At 41.0% G+C, this 17683-nt stretch overlaps 2 pseudogenes; both read left to right on the top strand.

Annotated features, from left to right (window-relative positions):
• Positions 1–4764: 4764 nt before the first annotated feature.
• LOC118940494 lies at positions 4765–5842 on the top strand (annotated as a pseudogene).
• A 5419-nt stretch (positions 5843–11261) lies between these two features.
• On the top strand, positions 11262–12339 carry LOC110495194 (annotated as a pseudogene).
• The last annotated feature ends 5344 nt before the right edge of the window (positions 12340–17683 follow it).

Raw genomic sequence — 17683 nt, 5'->3', positions numbered from 1 at the left:
GGTGACTGGAGTCTGACAATTTTATGGGCTTTCTTCTGACACCGCCTATTATATAGGGCCTGGATTGCAGGAAGCTTGGCCCCTGTAGCGTCTTACGGTCAGATGCCAAGCAGTTCTCATACCAGGCGGTGATGCAACCGGTCAGGATGCTCTCGATGGTGCAGCTGTAGAACTTTTTGAGGATCTGGGGACACATGCAAAATCTTTTCAGTATCCTGAGGAGGAATATGTTTTTGTCGTGCCCTCTTCAAGACTGTCTTGGTGTGTTAAGACCATGATAGATAATTGGTGATGTGGACCCACTTCACTACTGCCCCGTCGATGTTAATGGGGGCCTGTTCGGCCCATTTTTTCCTGTAGTCCACGATCAGCTCCTTTGTCTTGCTCACATTGAAGGAGAGGTTGTTGTCCTTGCACCACATTGCCAGTTCTCTGACCTCCTCCCTATAGGCTGTCCCATAGTTGTCGGTGATCAGCCCTACCACTTTTGTGTCGTCAGGATACTTAATGGTGTTGGAGTCGTGTTTGGCTATGCAGTCGTGGGTGAACAGGGAGTACAGGAGGGGACTAAGTTCACACCCCTGAGGGGCCCCAGTGTTGAGAATCAGCGTGGCAGATCAGTGTGGCAGACGTGTTGTTGCCTACCCTTACCACCTGGGGGATGCCCGTCAGGAAGTCCAGGATCCAGTTGCAAAGGGGGGTATTCAGTCCCAGGGTCCTTAGCTTAGTGATTAACTTATTGGGTACTATGGTGTTGAACGCCTAGCTGTAGTCAATGAACAGCATTCTCCTTTTGTCCAGGTGGGAAAGGGCAGCGTGGAGTGCAATTGAGATTGCGTCATCTGTGGATCTGTTGGGGCGGATGTGAATTGGAGTGGGTCTAGGGTATCCGGGAGTGCTACGGGGCGGTAATCATTTAGGCAGGTTACCTTCGCTTCCTTGGGCACAGGGACTACGGTGGTCTGCTTGAAACATGTTGGTATTACAGACTCAGTCAGGGAGAGGTGTACAATGTCAGTGAAGACACTTGCCAGTTGGTCTGCGGATGCTTTGAGTAAACGTTCTGGTAATCCATCTGGCCCAGCGGCCTTGTCTTTTAAATGTATTTTTTATTTCACCTTTATTTGAGAATGTTGACCTGTTTAAATGTCTTGCTCACATCGGCTACCAATAGCGTTATCACACAGTCATCGAGCTCTTGTGCATGTTTCAGTGTTGCTTGCCTCGAAGCGAGCGTAAAAGGCATTTTCCTCGTCTGGTAGGCTCAAATCTGGGTTTCCATTTGTAGTCCATAATAGTTTTCAAGCCCTGTCACATTAGATGAGCGTCAGAGTCGGTGTAGTAGGATTCAATCTTAATACTGTATTGACACTTTGCATGTTTGATGCTTCATCTGAGGGCATAGCAGGATTTCTTATAGACGTCCAGATTAGTGTCCCGCTCCTTGACAGTGGCAGCTCTAGCCTTTAGTTCGATGCGGATGTTGTCTGTAATCCATGTCTTCTGGTTGGGATATGTACGTACAACGTTGTTGTGGGGACAACGTTGTTGATTAACTTATTGATGAAGCCGACATCTGAGGTGGTATATTCCACAATGCCATTGGATGAATCCTGGAACATATTCCAGTCTGTGCTAGCAAAGCAGTCCTGTAGCGTAGCCTCCGCTTCATCTGACCAATTCCGTATTGAGCAAGTCACTGGTACTTCCTGGTTCAGTTTTTGCTTGTAAGCAGGAATATTGAGGATATAATTATGGTCAGATTTGACCAAATGGAAGGCGGGAGAGAGCTTTGTATGCATCTCTGTGTGTGGAGTAAAGGTGGTCTAGAGTTCCTAACCCTAGTTTTGGACTGGAATGGAGTGTGGACCTCAGTTCATCTTTCAATCACCCACGTGGGTATATGCTAAAAACCAATGAGGAGATGGAACATGGGTATATGGTCCTAAAAACCAATGAGGAGATGGGAGAGGCGGGACGTACAGTGCATCAAGCATCACAAATAGAACCAAGTTCTATTTTAGCGCCTGGCAACGCAGAATCTCGTTGAGGCACGAGACACGAGCTGTGTGGTCTGCATGTAACAAGAAAAGGCCCAGGGTGTGAACATGAAGCTAGAGTTAGGGTTATGGTTAGGGTTGAAACAGGTTGTGGACATGAAGCTAGAGTTAGGGTTATGGTTAGGGTTATGGATAGGGTTGAAGCAGGGTGTGGACATGAAGCTGGAGTTAGGGTTATGGTTAGGGTTGAAACAGGGTGTGGACATGAAGCTGGAGTTAGGGTTGTGGTTAGGGTTGAAACAGGGTGTGGACATGAAGCTAGAGTTATGGTGGTGGTTAGGGTTGAAACAGGTTGTGGACATGAAGCTGGAGTTAGGGTTATGGTTAGGGTTGAAACAGGGTGTGGACATGAAGCTAGAGTTATGGTGGTGGTTAGGGTTGAAACAGGTTGTGGACATGAAGCTGGAGTTAGGGTTATGGTTAGGGTTGAAACAGGTTGTGGACATGAAGCTAGAGTTAGGGTTGTGGTTAGTGTTTAGAAGGGTGTGGATATACAGTAAAACTAGGGTTAGGATTAAGGTGATGGATAAAATCAACATGTCACTTGTCTCTCATTGATTCAATTTAGGTCAGAACCAAGACAAGTCTATAGTGCTGATTGTTCTTTAACACAAAAAAATTCCTCCAATCCAAGTTTTAGGGAACCGTCTCTACGACCAGATGCTGTTTTGGTAATTGAAGCATTTTTAATGGTTGCCTAGAAACTGGACTGAACTGAATACCTAATATGATGCGTTATAATAAGGCACACTTCTATTGTTCCACCATTGAGAGCAGTGAATGGAGAGAGTGTGGGAAACCAAGGAAAACTCACTCACAGACTGCCTTTGGGACAATAGAATCCTGTACCCTGTATGATTAGGGGTGAGAAGGAATTTCACTGGTACGGTTTCCTCAAATGAATTCTAGATATGAATTATATCACAGATATGTCCTCTGCATCAAAATGCTACAAAATCATGAATAGGTAGCAGCTATTTTATGTTTCACATATTGCACCCAGTGCTGTGGGATCAGGGGCTATGTGACAGTGGTAAAACTTAGCTTCACCAGTTGAAATTAGACAATGAATTATAAGGACTTCACAAGTGTTTTTTTATTATGACAAGGTTTAAGAGGAATTAGGTAACAGACCAGGAAAGACATTAAATTACACATGATCAGATTGTAGAGTCAAAGATGATACAGTTTATATCCAAAACGTATATCCTTGAAAGATCTAAAGTATTTAGTCCAACCTTGACTCTCTCTGATCCGCCATATGCTATACAAGTCTATATCATCCGATATTCAAAAAGTTTGTATTTACTACCTTCTTAATTGATATATGTCTGATTTTAAAAAACATTTCCCCCATGGTCTTGACAGGAACTGCTTGTGTAGAGATGAATTAGCATTTAACAAGGAACATTTCTGTTGTTTAGCGGAAGCTAATTTGACTCAATAAAGAAAGAAATGGAATTGAAACTAAATTCAGCAAGACAGAACATTATAAATATTTGTTCTATATACAGGCATACATTTTTGTCAGCGGTAAAATCCATTGTGAGATAATAAAATGTGACTGAATAAGTGCTAAAGCTTTGAAACACTATACATTCAACAATGGCTTCATACCGTAGTTGGGGACTAAGTTACACTGTACATTTAATGTAGAGGTTCTGTGTCAGCCTCACACATGTAAGATGTGATGATGAGCGTGTGCTCTGTAAGTATCATTGATCCCAACATCAGGCAGTAGATAGAGTATAATGTTATTTTAATGTAGTCTACAAAAAAAAACAATTCTGGAATAAAATGTAATAAATACATGCTTGTGAAACAGTATGGAAGGAACCTATGGTAGTTTTTCCCTCCAGAATCCAGATGGTCTGTGACGTCAGGCTCGGTCTATAGCACAACACAGAGTCAAAAGCCGTCACTAATGCTCCACTGAGCAGTTTTTGTAGTGCATTGATCACAGCACACAGGACTGTGGGAAACTCAGATCAGTTCTCTACTCACACTGACCAGCAGCCTCAGGACAGAGGACACATCTGCTACCTCTAGACTTCACTACCTCTGGCAGTAGTCTGTCAAATCTGTGAATACACAGACACAATAGCAGTATTGCAACATAAATATACCAGGTGGTGAATGTCAACTTACTTATTACTACACATTATTACGTTTTAAAAGTGGCAATGTTCTTAAAGGCTCTGCTTTAAAAAAAAATTAACGGAATCTAATTACTATAGCTAAAACCTCATGTTCAAATTCTACAGGAAACACATTTTAGAAAGGCCTATTCCATTTCCAAGAATCTAATTGCAACTTAATTTCTCTATTTTGAAACAATATTCACTTAGGTATGCAACCATAAAAAAAAACATTTTCACGCAGGGGATCTGCGTCAGTCTCAAACGTGTAAGTTGTGATGATGTGTGTGTGCTCTCTCAGCATCATTGATCCTAACATCAGGCAGCAGATCTGAGGGTCACTGGTTTCCCAGATTCACACAACACTCTGAGTCACTCTCTATCACCCCCACCTCTCAACCTGTTCCATAAGATGTGACCATTGTCCCCCAGCAATAAGAACACTGAGTATGTGGCAGCTCCACATTCCTCATTGTCCTCCCAAGCTCACCCATTGGCTACAGACTGTGAGAAACTCCAACAAGCTCAAGACCCACACATTCATATGCAGATTATTGACTATATATAGGAGAGATGAAGGCATTAGACATCAGATTCACTCTACATGGAGACCATTACAGCACAGAGATCTAACCATGGCACCAACAATCACTTCAGCTATATTCTACTCTAATGAGCACTTGACTCTGACCAACAAGGTACATTTAGTTACAAATAGTGTTGCATTGTTTCAGTTTTTGCTTCTAGATTTCATCCATTCATGTCAGCTCTGTTGTATTCAGAAAAAGACTATTCATGACTTCTCTTCTTGCAGATAAGAAAGCCAGTGGTTGAGAAGTTACACAGAGATCGTTTCAACAACAGCATTGAGCAGCTCAAGTCTCTCTTGGAGAGAGCCTCAACCAGCAGCCAGATTTCAAAATGGAGAAAGCCGACATCCTGGAGATGATAGAAACAGAACCCGTCAGTGAGCTCCTCCTCAGCACCATTCAATCAGGGTTACTCCAGCTGTGTCCAAGAGATTGTGCACTTCCTGACCAAGGATGATGTGACACAGACACAGACCCAGAGAAGACTGCTGAGCCACTTCCAGAGCCTGCACCCATCCTCTGATAAGAACAGGAGGGAGAGTGACCTGCCTCAGTTCAGCTCCCAGCCCAGTACAGCACCAGCAAAGAGAAGAGTCCAGTCAACACTGCTCTCTGGAGGCCCTGGTAGAGTCCTACAGACTGGAACCCCACTCTCTGCGAACACTGCATTTTTGTAATGTCAATAACCTTTGTTTTGTGAAGCATCATCATGTGTTGATTATGTAGATCATTTGCTTATTAATGATCAACTTCAACTGTCCTCCATGAGGACTTTTAACCCAAAATGTGTATTATATCTTCAATCTTTTTGTGATGATCTGTTACCGATCTGTTTAAAGGTCAACACTTATCAAGAATAAGATATTTTGTTACAATTTAATTATTGTAACGATATGGTCACATTAACATTATATTGAGCATATTCTGTGAGGTACAGTGCCTTGCGAAAGTATTCGGCCCCCTTGAACTTTGCGACCTTTTGCCACATTTCAGGCTTCAAACATAAAGATATAAAACTGTACTTTTTTGTGAAGAATCAACAACAAGTGGGACCCAATCATGAAGTGGAACGACATTTATTGGATATTTCAAACTTTTTTAACAAATCAAAAACTGAAAAATTGGGCGTGCAAAATTATTCAGCCCCTTTACTTTCAGTGCAGCAAACTCTCCCCAGAAGTTCAGTGAGGATCTCTGAATGATCCAATGTTGATCTAAATGACTAATGATGATAAATACAATCCACCTGTGTGTAATCAAGTCTCCGTATAAATGCACCTTCACTGTGATAGTCTCAGAGGTCCGTTAAAAGCGCAGAGAGCATCATGAAGAACAAGGAACACACCAGGCAGGTCCGAGATACTGTTGTGGAGAAGTTTAAAGCCGGATTTGGATACAAAAAGATTTCCCAAGCTTTAAACATCCCAAGGAGCACTGTGCAAGCGATAATATTGAAATGGAAGGAGTATCAGACCACTGCAAATCTACCAAGACCTGGCCGTCCCTCTAAACTTTCAGCTCATACAAGGAGAAGACTGATCAGAGATGCAGCCAAGAGGCCCATGATCACTCTGGATGGACTGCAGAGATCTACAGCTGAGGTGGGAGACTCTGTCCATAGGACAACAATCAGTCGTATATTGCACAAATCTGGCCTTTATGGAAGAGTGGCAAGAAGAAAGCTATTTCTTAAAGATATCCATAAAAAGTGTCGTTTAAAGTTTGCCACAAGCCACCTGGGAGACACACCAAACATGTGGAAGAAGGTGCTTTGGTCAGATGAAACCAAAATTGAACTTTTTGGCAACAATGCAAAACGTTATGTTTGGCGTAAAAGCAACACAGCTGAACACACCATCCCCAATGTCAAACATGGTGGTGGCAGCATCATGGTTTGGGCCTGCTTTTCTTCAGCAGGGACAGGGAAGATGGTTAAAACTGATGGGAAGATGGATGGAGCCAAATACAGGACCATTCTGGAAGAAAACCTGATGGAGTCTGCAAAAGACCTGAGACTGGGACGGAGATTTGTTTTCCAACAAGACAATGATCCAAAACATAAAGCAAAATCTACAATGGAATGGTTCAAAAATAAACATATCCAGGTGTTAGAATGGCCAAGTCAAAGTCCAGACGTGAATCCAATCGAGAATCTGTGGAAAGAACTGAAAACTGCTGTTCACAAATGCTCTCCATCCAACCTCACTGAGCTCGAGCTGTTTTGCAAGGAGGAATGGGAAAAAATGTCGGTCTCTCGATGTGCAAAACTGATAGAGACATACCCCAAGCGACTTACAGCTGTAATCACAGCAAAAGGTGGCGCTACAAAGTATTAACTTAAGGGTGCTGAATAATTTTGCACGCCCAATTTTTCAGTTTTTGATTTGTTAAAAAAGTTTGAAATATCCAATAAATGTCGTTCCACTTCATGATTGTGTCCCACTTGTTGTTGATTCTTCACAAAAAAATACAGTTTTATATCTTTATGTTTGAAGCCTGAAATGTGGCAAAAGGTCGCAAAGTTCAAGGGGGCCGAATACTTTCGCAAGGCACTGTATGTATCAGTATTAGTTAAACATTTGTTATTGATCAACTTGAGCTAAAGAATCACTGATTCTCCATGACGATTATTTACCCAAACTGGGAATTATACCTGTTATCATCACTCTGTGATTAGAAATAATTGATTTGTTCAAAGATCAGACTTTGTGTGAAAATGTTGCTCAAATTATTTTAATAATGTGTTTATTGTAACCTGTAGAAAATGTTCTCTCTCAATGTGAAACCTCAATTCATTTTGGACAATATGTTGTCTTTTATAAAGACAGTAAATGTGTATCTATACTCTGTTCGAGTATCATATGTCTTGGAGATTGATCCAAGTTCTGGTTGTGATGTGTAATCACATAAACTATTCACCTTATATTTAGGTGTCTATGATGCGACTCCTTGAGTCAATGTCAATAAATCCCAAAATAATGAAATTAAATCATTTTTTTTTGTTCTTGATCTTTCCTGTAATCGACATATTGACTGTAGACTACAATGCAGATCTACTGTATAAGGTCATACTTACTTTTGCAATGATTGGTATTGAAGTTTTGGAAGATTAAAATATTGCATCGCAATCAAGTAATCTACAGTGGTCCCAGTTATGAGCAGGAACAGAAATAGTGATGGCTGTATGTGTCTAACATGCCGATCACATGCAGCACCATCACGCGTGCGGTCAGCATGTCAGACACCTAAAGGAATCACAAGTTGAAATATCAAAACAGACTCTGAACCAATCTTATTAGTTTTGGGACAGGCCAAAAAGCATGAAACATTTATGGAAATTTTGCTAGCTAGCTTGCTGTTGCCGGCTAATTTGTCCTGTGATATAAACATTGAGTTGTTATCCTACCCGAAATGCACAAGGTCCTCTACTCCAACAATTAATCCACAGATAAAAGGGTAAACTGAGTTTGTTTCTAGTAATCTCTCTTCCTTCAGGATTCTTCTTCGGACTTAGCATGGCTTTTGGACACCAACTTTAAGGTGCATTACCATTACCAATTGTACTGGAGTGTGGACCTCAGTTCATATTTCAATCACCCACGTGAGTATATGCTCCTAAAAACCAATGAGGAGATGGAACATGGGGATATGGTCCTAAAAACCAATGAGGAGATGGGAGAGGCGGGACGTACAGTGCATCAAGCATCACAAATAGAACCAAGTTCTATTTTAGCGCCTGGCAACGCAGAATCTCGTTGAGGCACGAGACACGAGCTGTGTGGTCTGCATGTAACAAGAAAAGGCCCAGGGTGTGAACATGAAGCTAGAGTTAGGGTTATGGTTAGGGTTGAAACAGGTTGTGGACATGAAGCTAGAGTTAGGGTTATGGTTAGGGTTATGGATAGGGTTGAAGCAGGGTGTGGACATGAAGCTGGAGTTAGGGTTATGGTTAGGGTTGAAACAGGGTGTGGACATGAAGCTGGAGTTAGGGTTGTGGTTAGGGTTGAAACAGGGTGTGGACATGAAGCTAGAGTTATGGTGGTGGTTAGGGTTGAAACAGGTTGTGGACATGAAGCTGGAGTTAGGGTTATGGTTAGGGTTGAAACAGGGTGTGGACATGAAGCTAGAGTTATGGTGGTGGTTAGGGTTGAAACAGGTTGTGGACATGAAGCTGGAGTTAGGGTTATGGTTAGGGTTGAAACAGGTTGTGGACATGAAGCTAGAGTTAGGGTTGTGGTTAGTGTTTAGAAGGGTGTGGATATACAGTAAAACTAGGGTTAGGATTAAGGTGATGGATAAAATCAACATGTCACTTGTCTCTCATTGATTCAATTTAGGTCAGAACCAAGACAAGTCTATAGTGCTGATTGTTCTTTAACACAAAAAAATTCCTCCAATCCAAGTTTTAGGGAACCGTCTCTACGACCAGATGCTGTTTTGGTAATTGAAGCATTTTTAATGGTTGCCTAGAAACTGGACTGAACTGAATACCTAATATGATGCGTTATAATAAGGCACACTTCTATTGTTCCACCATTGAGAGCAGTGAATGGAGAGAGTGTGGGAAACCAAGGAAAACTCACTCACAGACTGCCTTTGGGACAATAGAATCCTGTACCCTGTATGATTAGGGGTGAGAAGGAATTTCACTGGTACGGTTTCCTCAAATGAATTCTAGATATGAATTATATCACAGATATGTCCTCTGCATCAAAATGCTACAAAATCATGAATAGGTAGCAGCTATTTTATGTTTCACATATTGCACCCAGTGCTGTGGGATCAGGGGCTATGTGACAGTGGTAAAACTTAGCTTCACCAGTTGAAATTAGACAATGAATTATAAGGACTTCACAAGTGTTTTTTTATTATGACAAGGTTTAAGAGGAATTAGGTAACAGACCAGGAAAGACATTAAATTACACATGATCAGATTGTAGAGTCAAAGATGATACAGTTTATATCCAAAACGTATATCCTTGAAAGATCTAAAGTATTTAGTCCAACCTTGACTCTCTCTGATCCGCCATATGCTATACAAGTCTATATCATCCGATATTCAAAAAGTTTGTATTTACTACCTTCTTAATTGATATATGTCTGATTTTAAAAAACATTTCCCCCATGGTCTTGACAGGAACTGCTTGTGTAGAGATGAATTAGCATTTAACAAGGAACATTTCTGTTGTTTAGCGGAAGCTAATTTGACTCAATAAAGAAAGAAATGGAATTGAAACTAAATTCAGCAAGACAGAACATTATAAATATTTGTTCTATATACAGGCATACATTTTTGTCAGCGGTAAAATCCATTGTGAGATAATAAAATGTGACTGAATAAGTGCTAAAGCTTTGAAACACTATACATTCAACAATGGCTTCATACCGTAGTTGGGGACTAAGTTACACTGTACATTTAATGTAGAGGTTCTGTGTCAGCCTCACACATGTAAGATGTGATGATGAGCGTGTGCTCTGTAAGTATCATTGATCCCAACATCAGGCAGTAGATAGAGTATAATGTTATTTTAATGTAGTCTACAAAAAAAAACAATTCTGGAATAAAATGTAATAAATACATGCTTGTGAAACAGTATGGAAGGAACCTATGGTAGTTTTTCCCTCCAGAATCCAGATGGTCTGTGACGTCAGGCTCGGTCTATAGCACAACACAGAGTCAAAAGCCGTCACTAATGCTCCACTGAGCAGTTTTTGTAGTGCATTGATCACAGCACACAGGACTGTGGGAAACTCAGATCAGTTCTCTACTCACACTGACCAGCAGCCTCAGGACAGAGGACACATCTGCTACCTCTAGACTTCACTACCTCTGGCAGTAGTCTGTCAAATCTGTGAATACACAGACACAATAGCAGTATTGCAACATAAATATACCAGGGGGTGAATGTCAACTTACTTATTACTACACATTATTACGTTTTAAAAGTGGCAATGTTCTTAAAGGCTCTGCTTTAAAAAAAAATTAACGGAATCTAATTACTATAGCTAAAACCTCATGTTCAAATTCTACAGGAAACACATTTTAGAAAGGCCTATTCCATTTCCAAGAATCTAATTGCAACTTAATTTCTCTATTTTGAAACAATATTCACTTAGGTATGCAACCATAAAAAAAAACATTTTCACGCAGGGGATCTGCGTCAGTCTCAAACGTGTAAGTTGTGATGATGTGTGTGTGCTCTCTCAGCATCATTGATCCTAACATCAGGCAGCAGATCTGAGGGTCACTGGTTTCCCAGATTCACACAACACTCTGAGTCACTCTCTATCACCCCCACCTCTCAACCTGTTCCATAAGATGTGACCATTGTCCCCCAGCAATAAGAACACTGAGTATGTGGCAGCTCCACATTCCTCATTGTCCTCCCAAGCTCACCCATTGGCTACAGACTGTGAGAAACTCCAACAAGCTCAAGACCCACACATTCATATGCAGATTATTGACTATATATAGGAGAGATGAAGGCATTAGACATCAGATTCACTCTACATGGAGACCATTACAGCACAGAGATCTAACCATGGCACCAACAATCACTTCAGCTATATTCTACTCTAATGAGCACTTGACTCTGACCAACAAGGTACATTTAGTTACAAATAGTGTTGCATTGTTTCAGTTTTTGCTTCTAGATTTCATCCATTCATGTCAGCTCTGTTGTATTCAGAAAAAGACTATTCATGACTTCTCTTCTTGCAGATAAGAAAGCCAGTGGTTGAGAAGTTACACAGAGATCGTTTCAACAACAGCATTGAGCAGCTCAAGTCTCTCTTGGAGAGAGCCTCAACCAGCAGCCAGATTTCAAAATGGAGAAAGCCGACATCCTGGAGATGATAGAAACAGAACCCGTCAGTGAGCTCCTCCTCAGCACCATTCAATCAGGGTTACTCCAGCTGTGTCCAAGAGATTGTGCACTTCCTGACCAAGGATGATGTGACACAGACACAGACCCAGAGAAGACTGCTGAGCCACTTCCAGAGCCTGCACCCATCCTCTGATAAGAACAGGAGGGAGAGTGACCTGCCTCAGTTCAGCTCCCAGCCCAGTACAGCACCAGCAAAGAGAAGAGTCCAGTCAACACTGCTCTCTGGAGGCCCTGGTAGAGTCCTACAGACTGGAACCCCACTCTCTGCGAACACTGCATTTTTGTAATGTCAATAACCTTTGTTTTGTGAAGCATCATCATGTGTTGATTATGTAGATCATTTGCTTATTAATGATCAACTTCAACTGTCCTCCATGAGGACTTTTAACCCAAAATGTGTATTATATCTTCAATCTTTTTGTGATGATCTGTTACCGATCTGTTTAAAGGTCAACACTTATCAAGAATAAGATATTTTGTTACAATTTAATTATTGTAACGATATGGTCACATTAACATTATATTGAGCATATTCTGTGAGGTACAGTGCCTTGCGAAAGTATTCGGCCCCCTTGAACTTTGCGACCTTTTGCCACATTTCAGGCTTCAAACATAAAGATATAAAACTGTACTTTTTTGTGAAGAATCAACAACAAGTGGGACCCAATCATGAAGTGGAACGACATTTATTGGATATTTCAAACTTTTTTAACAAATCAAAAACTGAAAAATTGGGCGTGCAAAATTATTCAGCCCCTTTACTTTCAGTGCAGCAAACTCTCCCCAGAAGTTCAGTGAGGATCTCTGAATGATCCAATGTTGATCTAAATGACTAATGATGATAAATACAATCCACCTGTGTGTAATCAAGTCTCCGTATAAATGCACCTTCACTGTGATAGTCTCAGAGGTCCGTTAAAAGCGCAGAGAGCATCATGAAGAACAAGGAACACACCAGGCAGGTCCGAGATACTGTTGTGGAGAAGTTTAAAGCCGGATTTGGATACAAAAAGATTTCCCAAGCTTTAAACATCCCAAGGAGCACTGTGCAAGCGATAATATTGAAATGGAAGGAGTATCAGACCACTGCAAATCTACCAAGACCTGGCCGTCCCTCTAAACTTTCAGCTCATACAAGGAGAAGACTGATCAGAGATGCAGCCAAGAGGCCCATGATCACTCTGGATGGACTGCAGAGATCTACAGCTGAGGTGGGAGACTCTGTCCATAGGACAACAATCAGTCGTATATTGCACAAATCTGGCCTTTATGGAAGAGTGGCAAGAAGAAAGCCATTTCTTAAAGATATCCATAAAAAGTGTCGTTTAAAGTTTGCCACAAGCCACCTGGGAGACACACCAAACATGTGGAAGAAGGTGCTTTGGTCAGATGAAACCAAAATTGAACTTTTTGGCAACAATGCAAAACGTTATGTTTGGCGTAAAAGCAACACAGCTGAACACACCATCCCCAATGTCAAACATGGTGGTGGCAGCATCATGGTTTGGGCCTGCTTTTCTTCAGCAGGGACAGGGAAGATGGTTAAAACTGATGGGAAGATGGATGGAGCCAAATACAGGACCATTCTGGAAGAAAACCTGATGGAGTCTGCAAAAGACCTGAGACTGGGACGGAGATTTGTTTTCCAACAAGACAATGATCCAAAACATAAAGCAAAATCTACAATGGAATGGTTCAAAAATAAACATATCCAGGTGTTAGAATGGCCAAGTCAAAGTCCAGACGTGAATCCAATCGAGAATCTGTGGAAAGAACTGAAAACTGCTGTTCACAAATGCTCTCCATCCAACCTCACTGAGCTCGAGCTGTTTTGCAAGGAGGAATGGGAAAAAATGTCGGTCTCTCGATGTGCAAAACTGATAGAGACATACCCCAAGCGACTTACAGCTGTAATCACAGCAAAAGGTGGCGCTACAAAGTATTAACTTAAGGGTGCTGAATAATTTTGCACGCCCAATTTTTCAGTTTTTGATTTGTTAAAAAAGTTTGAAATATCCAATAAATGTCGTTCCACTTCATGATTGTGTCCCACTTGTTGTTGATTCTTCACAAAAAAATACAGTTTTATATCTTTATGTTTGAAGCCTGAAATGTGGCAAAAGGTCGCAAAGTTCAAGGGGGCCGAATACTTTCGCAAGGCACTGTATGTATCAGTATTAGTTAAACATTTGTTATTGATCAACTTGAGCTAAAGAATCACTGATTCTCCATGACGATTATTTACCCAAACTGGGAATTATACCTGTTATCATCACTCTGTGATTAGAAATAATTGATTTGTTCAAAGATCAGACTTTGTGTGAAAATGTTGCTCAAATTATTTTAATAATGTGTTTATTGTAACCTGTAGAAAATGTTCTCTCTCAATGTGAAACCTCAATTCATTTTGGACAATATGTTGTCTTTTATAAAGACAGTAAATGTGTATCTATACTCTGTTCGAGTATCATATGTCTTGGAGATTGATCCAAGTTCTGGTTGTGATGTGTAATCACATAAACTATTCACCTTATATTTAGGTGTCTATGGTGCGACTCCTTGAGTCAATGTCAATAAATCCCAAAATAATGAAATTAAATCATTTTTTTTTGTTCTTGATCTTTCCTGTAATCGACATATTGACTGTAGACTACAATGCAGATCTACTGTATAAGGTCATACTTACTTTTGCAATGATTGGTATTGAAGTTTTGGAAGATTAAAATATTGCATCGCAATCAAGTAATCTACAGTGGTCCCAGTTATGAGCAGGAACAGAAATAGTGATGGCTGTATGTGTCTAACATGCCGATCACATGCAGCACCATCACGCGTGCGGTCAGCATGTCAGACACCTAAAGGAATCACAAGTTGAAATATCAAAACAGACTCTGAACCAATCTTATTAGTTTTGGGACAGGCCAAAAAGCATGAAACATTTATGGAAATTTTGCTAGCTAGCTTGCTGTTGCCGGCTAATTTGTCCTGTGATATAAACATTGAGTTGTTATCCTACCCGAAATGCACAAGGTCCTCTACTCCAACAATTAATCCACAGATAAAAGGGTAAACTGAGTTTGTTTCTAGTAATCTCTCTTCCTTCAGGATTCTTCTTCGGACTTAGCATGGCTTTTGGACACCAACTTTAAGGTGCATTACCATTACCAATTGTACTGGAGTGTGGACCTCAGTTCATATTTCAATCACCCACGTGAGTATATGCTCCTAAAAACCAATGAGGAGATGGAACATGGGGATATGGTCCTAAAAACCAAGGAGGAGATGGGAGAGGTGGGACGTACAGTGCATCAAGCATCACAAATAGAACCAAGTTATATTTTAGTTCCTGGCAACGCAGAATCTCGTTGAGGCACGAGACGTGAGCTGTGTGGTCAGCATGTAAGAAGAAAAGGCCCAGGGTGTGGACATGAAGCTGGAGTTAGGGTTATGGATAGGGTTGAAACAGGGTGTGGACATGGAGCTAGAGTTATGGTAAGGGCTAGGGTTAGGGTTGAACCAGGGTGTGGACATGGAGCTAGAGTTATGGTAAGGGCTAGGGTTAGGGTTGAACCAGGGTGTGGACATGAAGCTGGAGTTAGGGTTATGGATAGGGTTGAAACAGGGTGTGGACATGGAGCTAGAGTTATGGTAAGGGCTAGGGTTAGGGTTGAACCAGGGTGTGGACATGGAGCTAGAGTTATGGTAAGGGCTAGGGTTAGGGTTGAACCAGGGTGTGGACATGAAGCTGGAGTTAGGGTTATGGATAGTGTTGAAACAGGGTGTGGACATGAAGCTAGAGTTAGGGTTGAAACAGGGTGTGGACATGAAGCTGGAGTTAGGGTTAGGGTTGAAACAGGGTGTGGACATAAAGCTAGAGTCAGGGTTGTGGTTAGTGTTAGGGTTCAGAAGGGGTGTGGACATACAGTAAAACTAGGGTTAGGGTTGAAACAGGGTGTGGACATGAAGCTAGAGTTAGGGTTAGGGCTAGGGTTAGGGTTGAAACAGGGTGTGGACATGAAGCTAGAGTTAGGATTAGGGTTAGGGTTGAAATAGGGTGTGGACATGAAGCTGGAGTTAGCGTTGATGTTAGTATTAGGGTTCAGAAGGGGTGTGGACATACAGTAAAACTAGGGTTAGGATTAAGGTTAGGGTTAAGGTGATGGCTAAAATCAACATATCACTTGTCTCTCATTGATTCAATTTAGGTCAGAACCAAGACAAGTGCTACTCTACAGTGCTGACTGTTCTTTAACTCAAATCATTTCCTCCAAGCCAGGTTTTTCAGGGAACCTTCTCTACGACCAGATGCTGTTTTGGTAATTGAAGCATTTTTAATGGTTGCCTAGAAACTGGACTGAGCTGAATACCTAATATGATGCATTATAATAAGGCACACTTCTATTGTTCCACCATTGAGAGCAGTGAATGGAGAGAGAGTGGGAAACCAAGGAAAACTCACTCACAGACTGCCTTTGGGACAATAGAATCCTGTACCCTGTATGATGAGGGGTGAGAAGGAATTTCACTAGTACGCTTTCATCATTGAATTCTAGATATGAATTATATCACAGATATGTCCTCTGCATCAAAATGCTACAAAATCATGAATAGGTAGCAGCTATTTTATGTTTCACATATTGCACCCAGTGCTGTGGGATCAGGGGCTATGTGACAGTGGTAAAACTTAGCTTCACCAATTGAAATTAGACAATGAATTATAAAGACTGCACAAGTGTTTTTTTTATTATGACAAGGTTTAAGAGGAATTAGGTAACAGACCATTAAAGACATTATGTCACACTTTATACAAAACATGATCAGATTGTAGAATCAAAGATGATTCAGCATGCGCTGACCAACCGGCAAGTGTCTTCACTGACATTTTCAACCTCTCCCTGTCTGATTCTGTAATACCAACATGTTTCAAGCAGACCACCATAGTCCCTGTGCCCAAGAACACTAAGGTAATCTGCCTAAATGACTGCCGACCCGTATCACTCACGTCTGTAGCCATGAAAGGCTTTGAAAGGCTGGTCATGGCTCACATCAACACCATTATCCCAGAATCCCTAGAGTCACTCCAATTTCTGCCATTTATCACTCGGCCCCCTTCTTTGCCACAACAGCCACTTTAATAACCCTACCTGCATTTACATAATTACCTCAACTACCTCGACACCGGTGCCCCCGCACGTTGACACATTGACACATTATTTACTTCTGCTCTTCAATTATTTGTTTTTCTTATGTCTTACTTTTTTTTTTGGGTGGGGGGGGGGGTATTTTCTTAAAACTGCATTGTTGGTTAAGGGCTTGTAAGTAAGCATTTCACTGTTGAATTCGGCGCATGTGACAAATACAATTGGATTTGACACAGTTTATATCTAAAACATACAGTAGATGCTTGAAAGACTTTCAGCATTCAGTCCAATCTTAACTATCTCTGAATGGTCATATGCGATACAAGTATATTTCATACAATAGTCAAAATGTTTGTATTTACTACATTATTCATTGATATCTGTCAGATTTTTTGGAGCAGTGAATGGAGAGAGTGTGGGAAACCAAGGAAAACTCACTCACAGACTGCCTTTGGGACAATAGACTTCTGTACCCTGTATGATGAGGGGTGAGAAGGAATTTCACTAGTAAGGTTTCATCACTGAATTCTAGAAATGAATTATATCAGAGATATAATGAATTATAAGGACTTCACAAGTGTTTTTTTTATTATTACAGGGTGTAAGAGGAATTAGGTAACAGATCAGGAAATACATTATATTACACTTTATACAAACATGATTACATTGTAGTAGTCCTGTGTAACTCAGTAGGTAGAGCATGGCGCTTGCAATGCCAGGGTTGTGGGTTCAAGACCTTCAGGGGATCAGTACAACAACAAACAAGTATGAAAGTATATGCCTGGATAAGTGTCTGCTAAAATGTGAATGTTGTATCGAAGATCATAAATCTTATATCTAAAACATAAACGCTTTAAAAATCTTCAG

Source organism: Oncorhynchus mykiss, chromosome 17, assembly GCF_013265735.2.
Source record: "Oncorhynchus mykiss isolate Arlee chromosome 17, USDA_OmykA_1.1, whole genome shotgun sequence".
NCBI classification, from domain to species: Eukaryota; Metazoa; Chordata; class Actinopteri; order Salmoniformes; family Salmonidae; genus Oncorhynchus; species Oncorhynchus mykiss.
The sequence above is the reverse complement of the archived record's forward strand: the minus strand, read 5'-3'. Positions and strand labels throughout refer to the sequence as shown.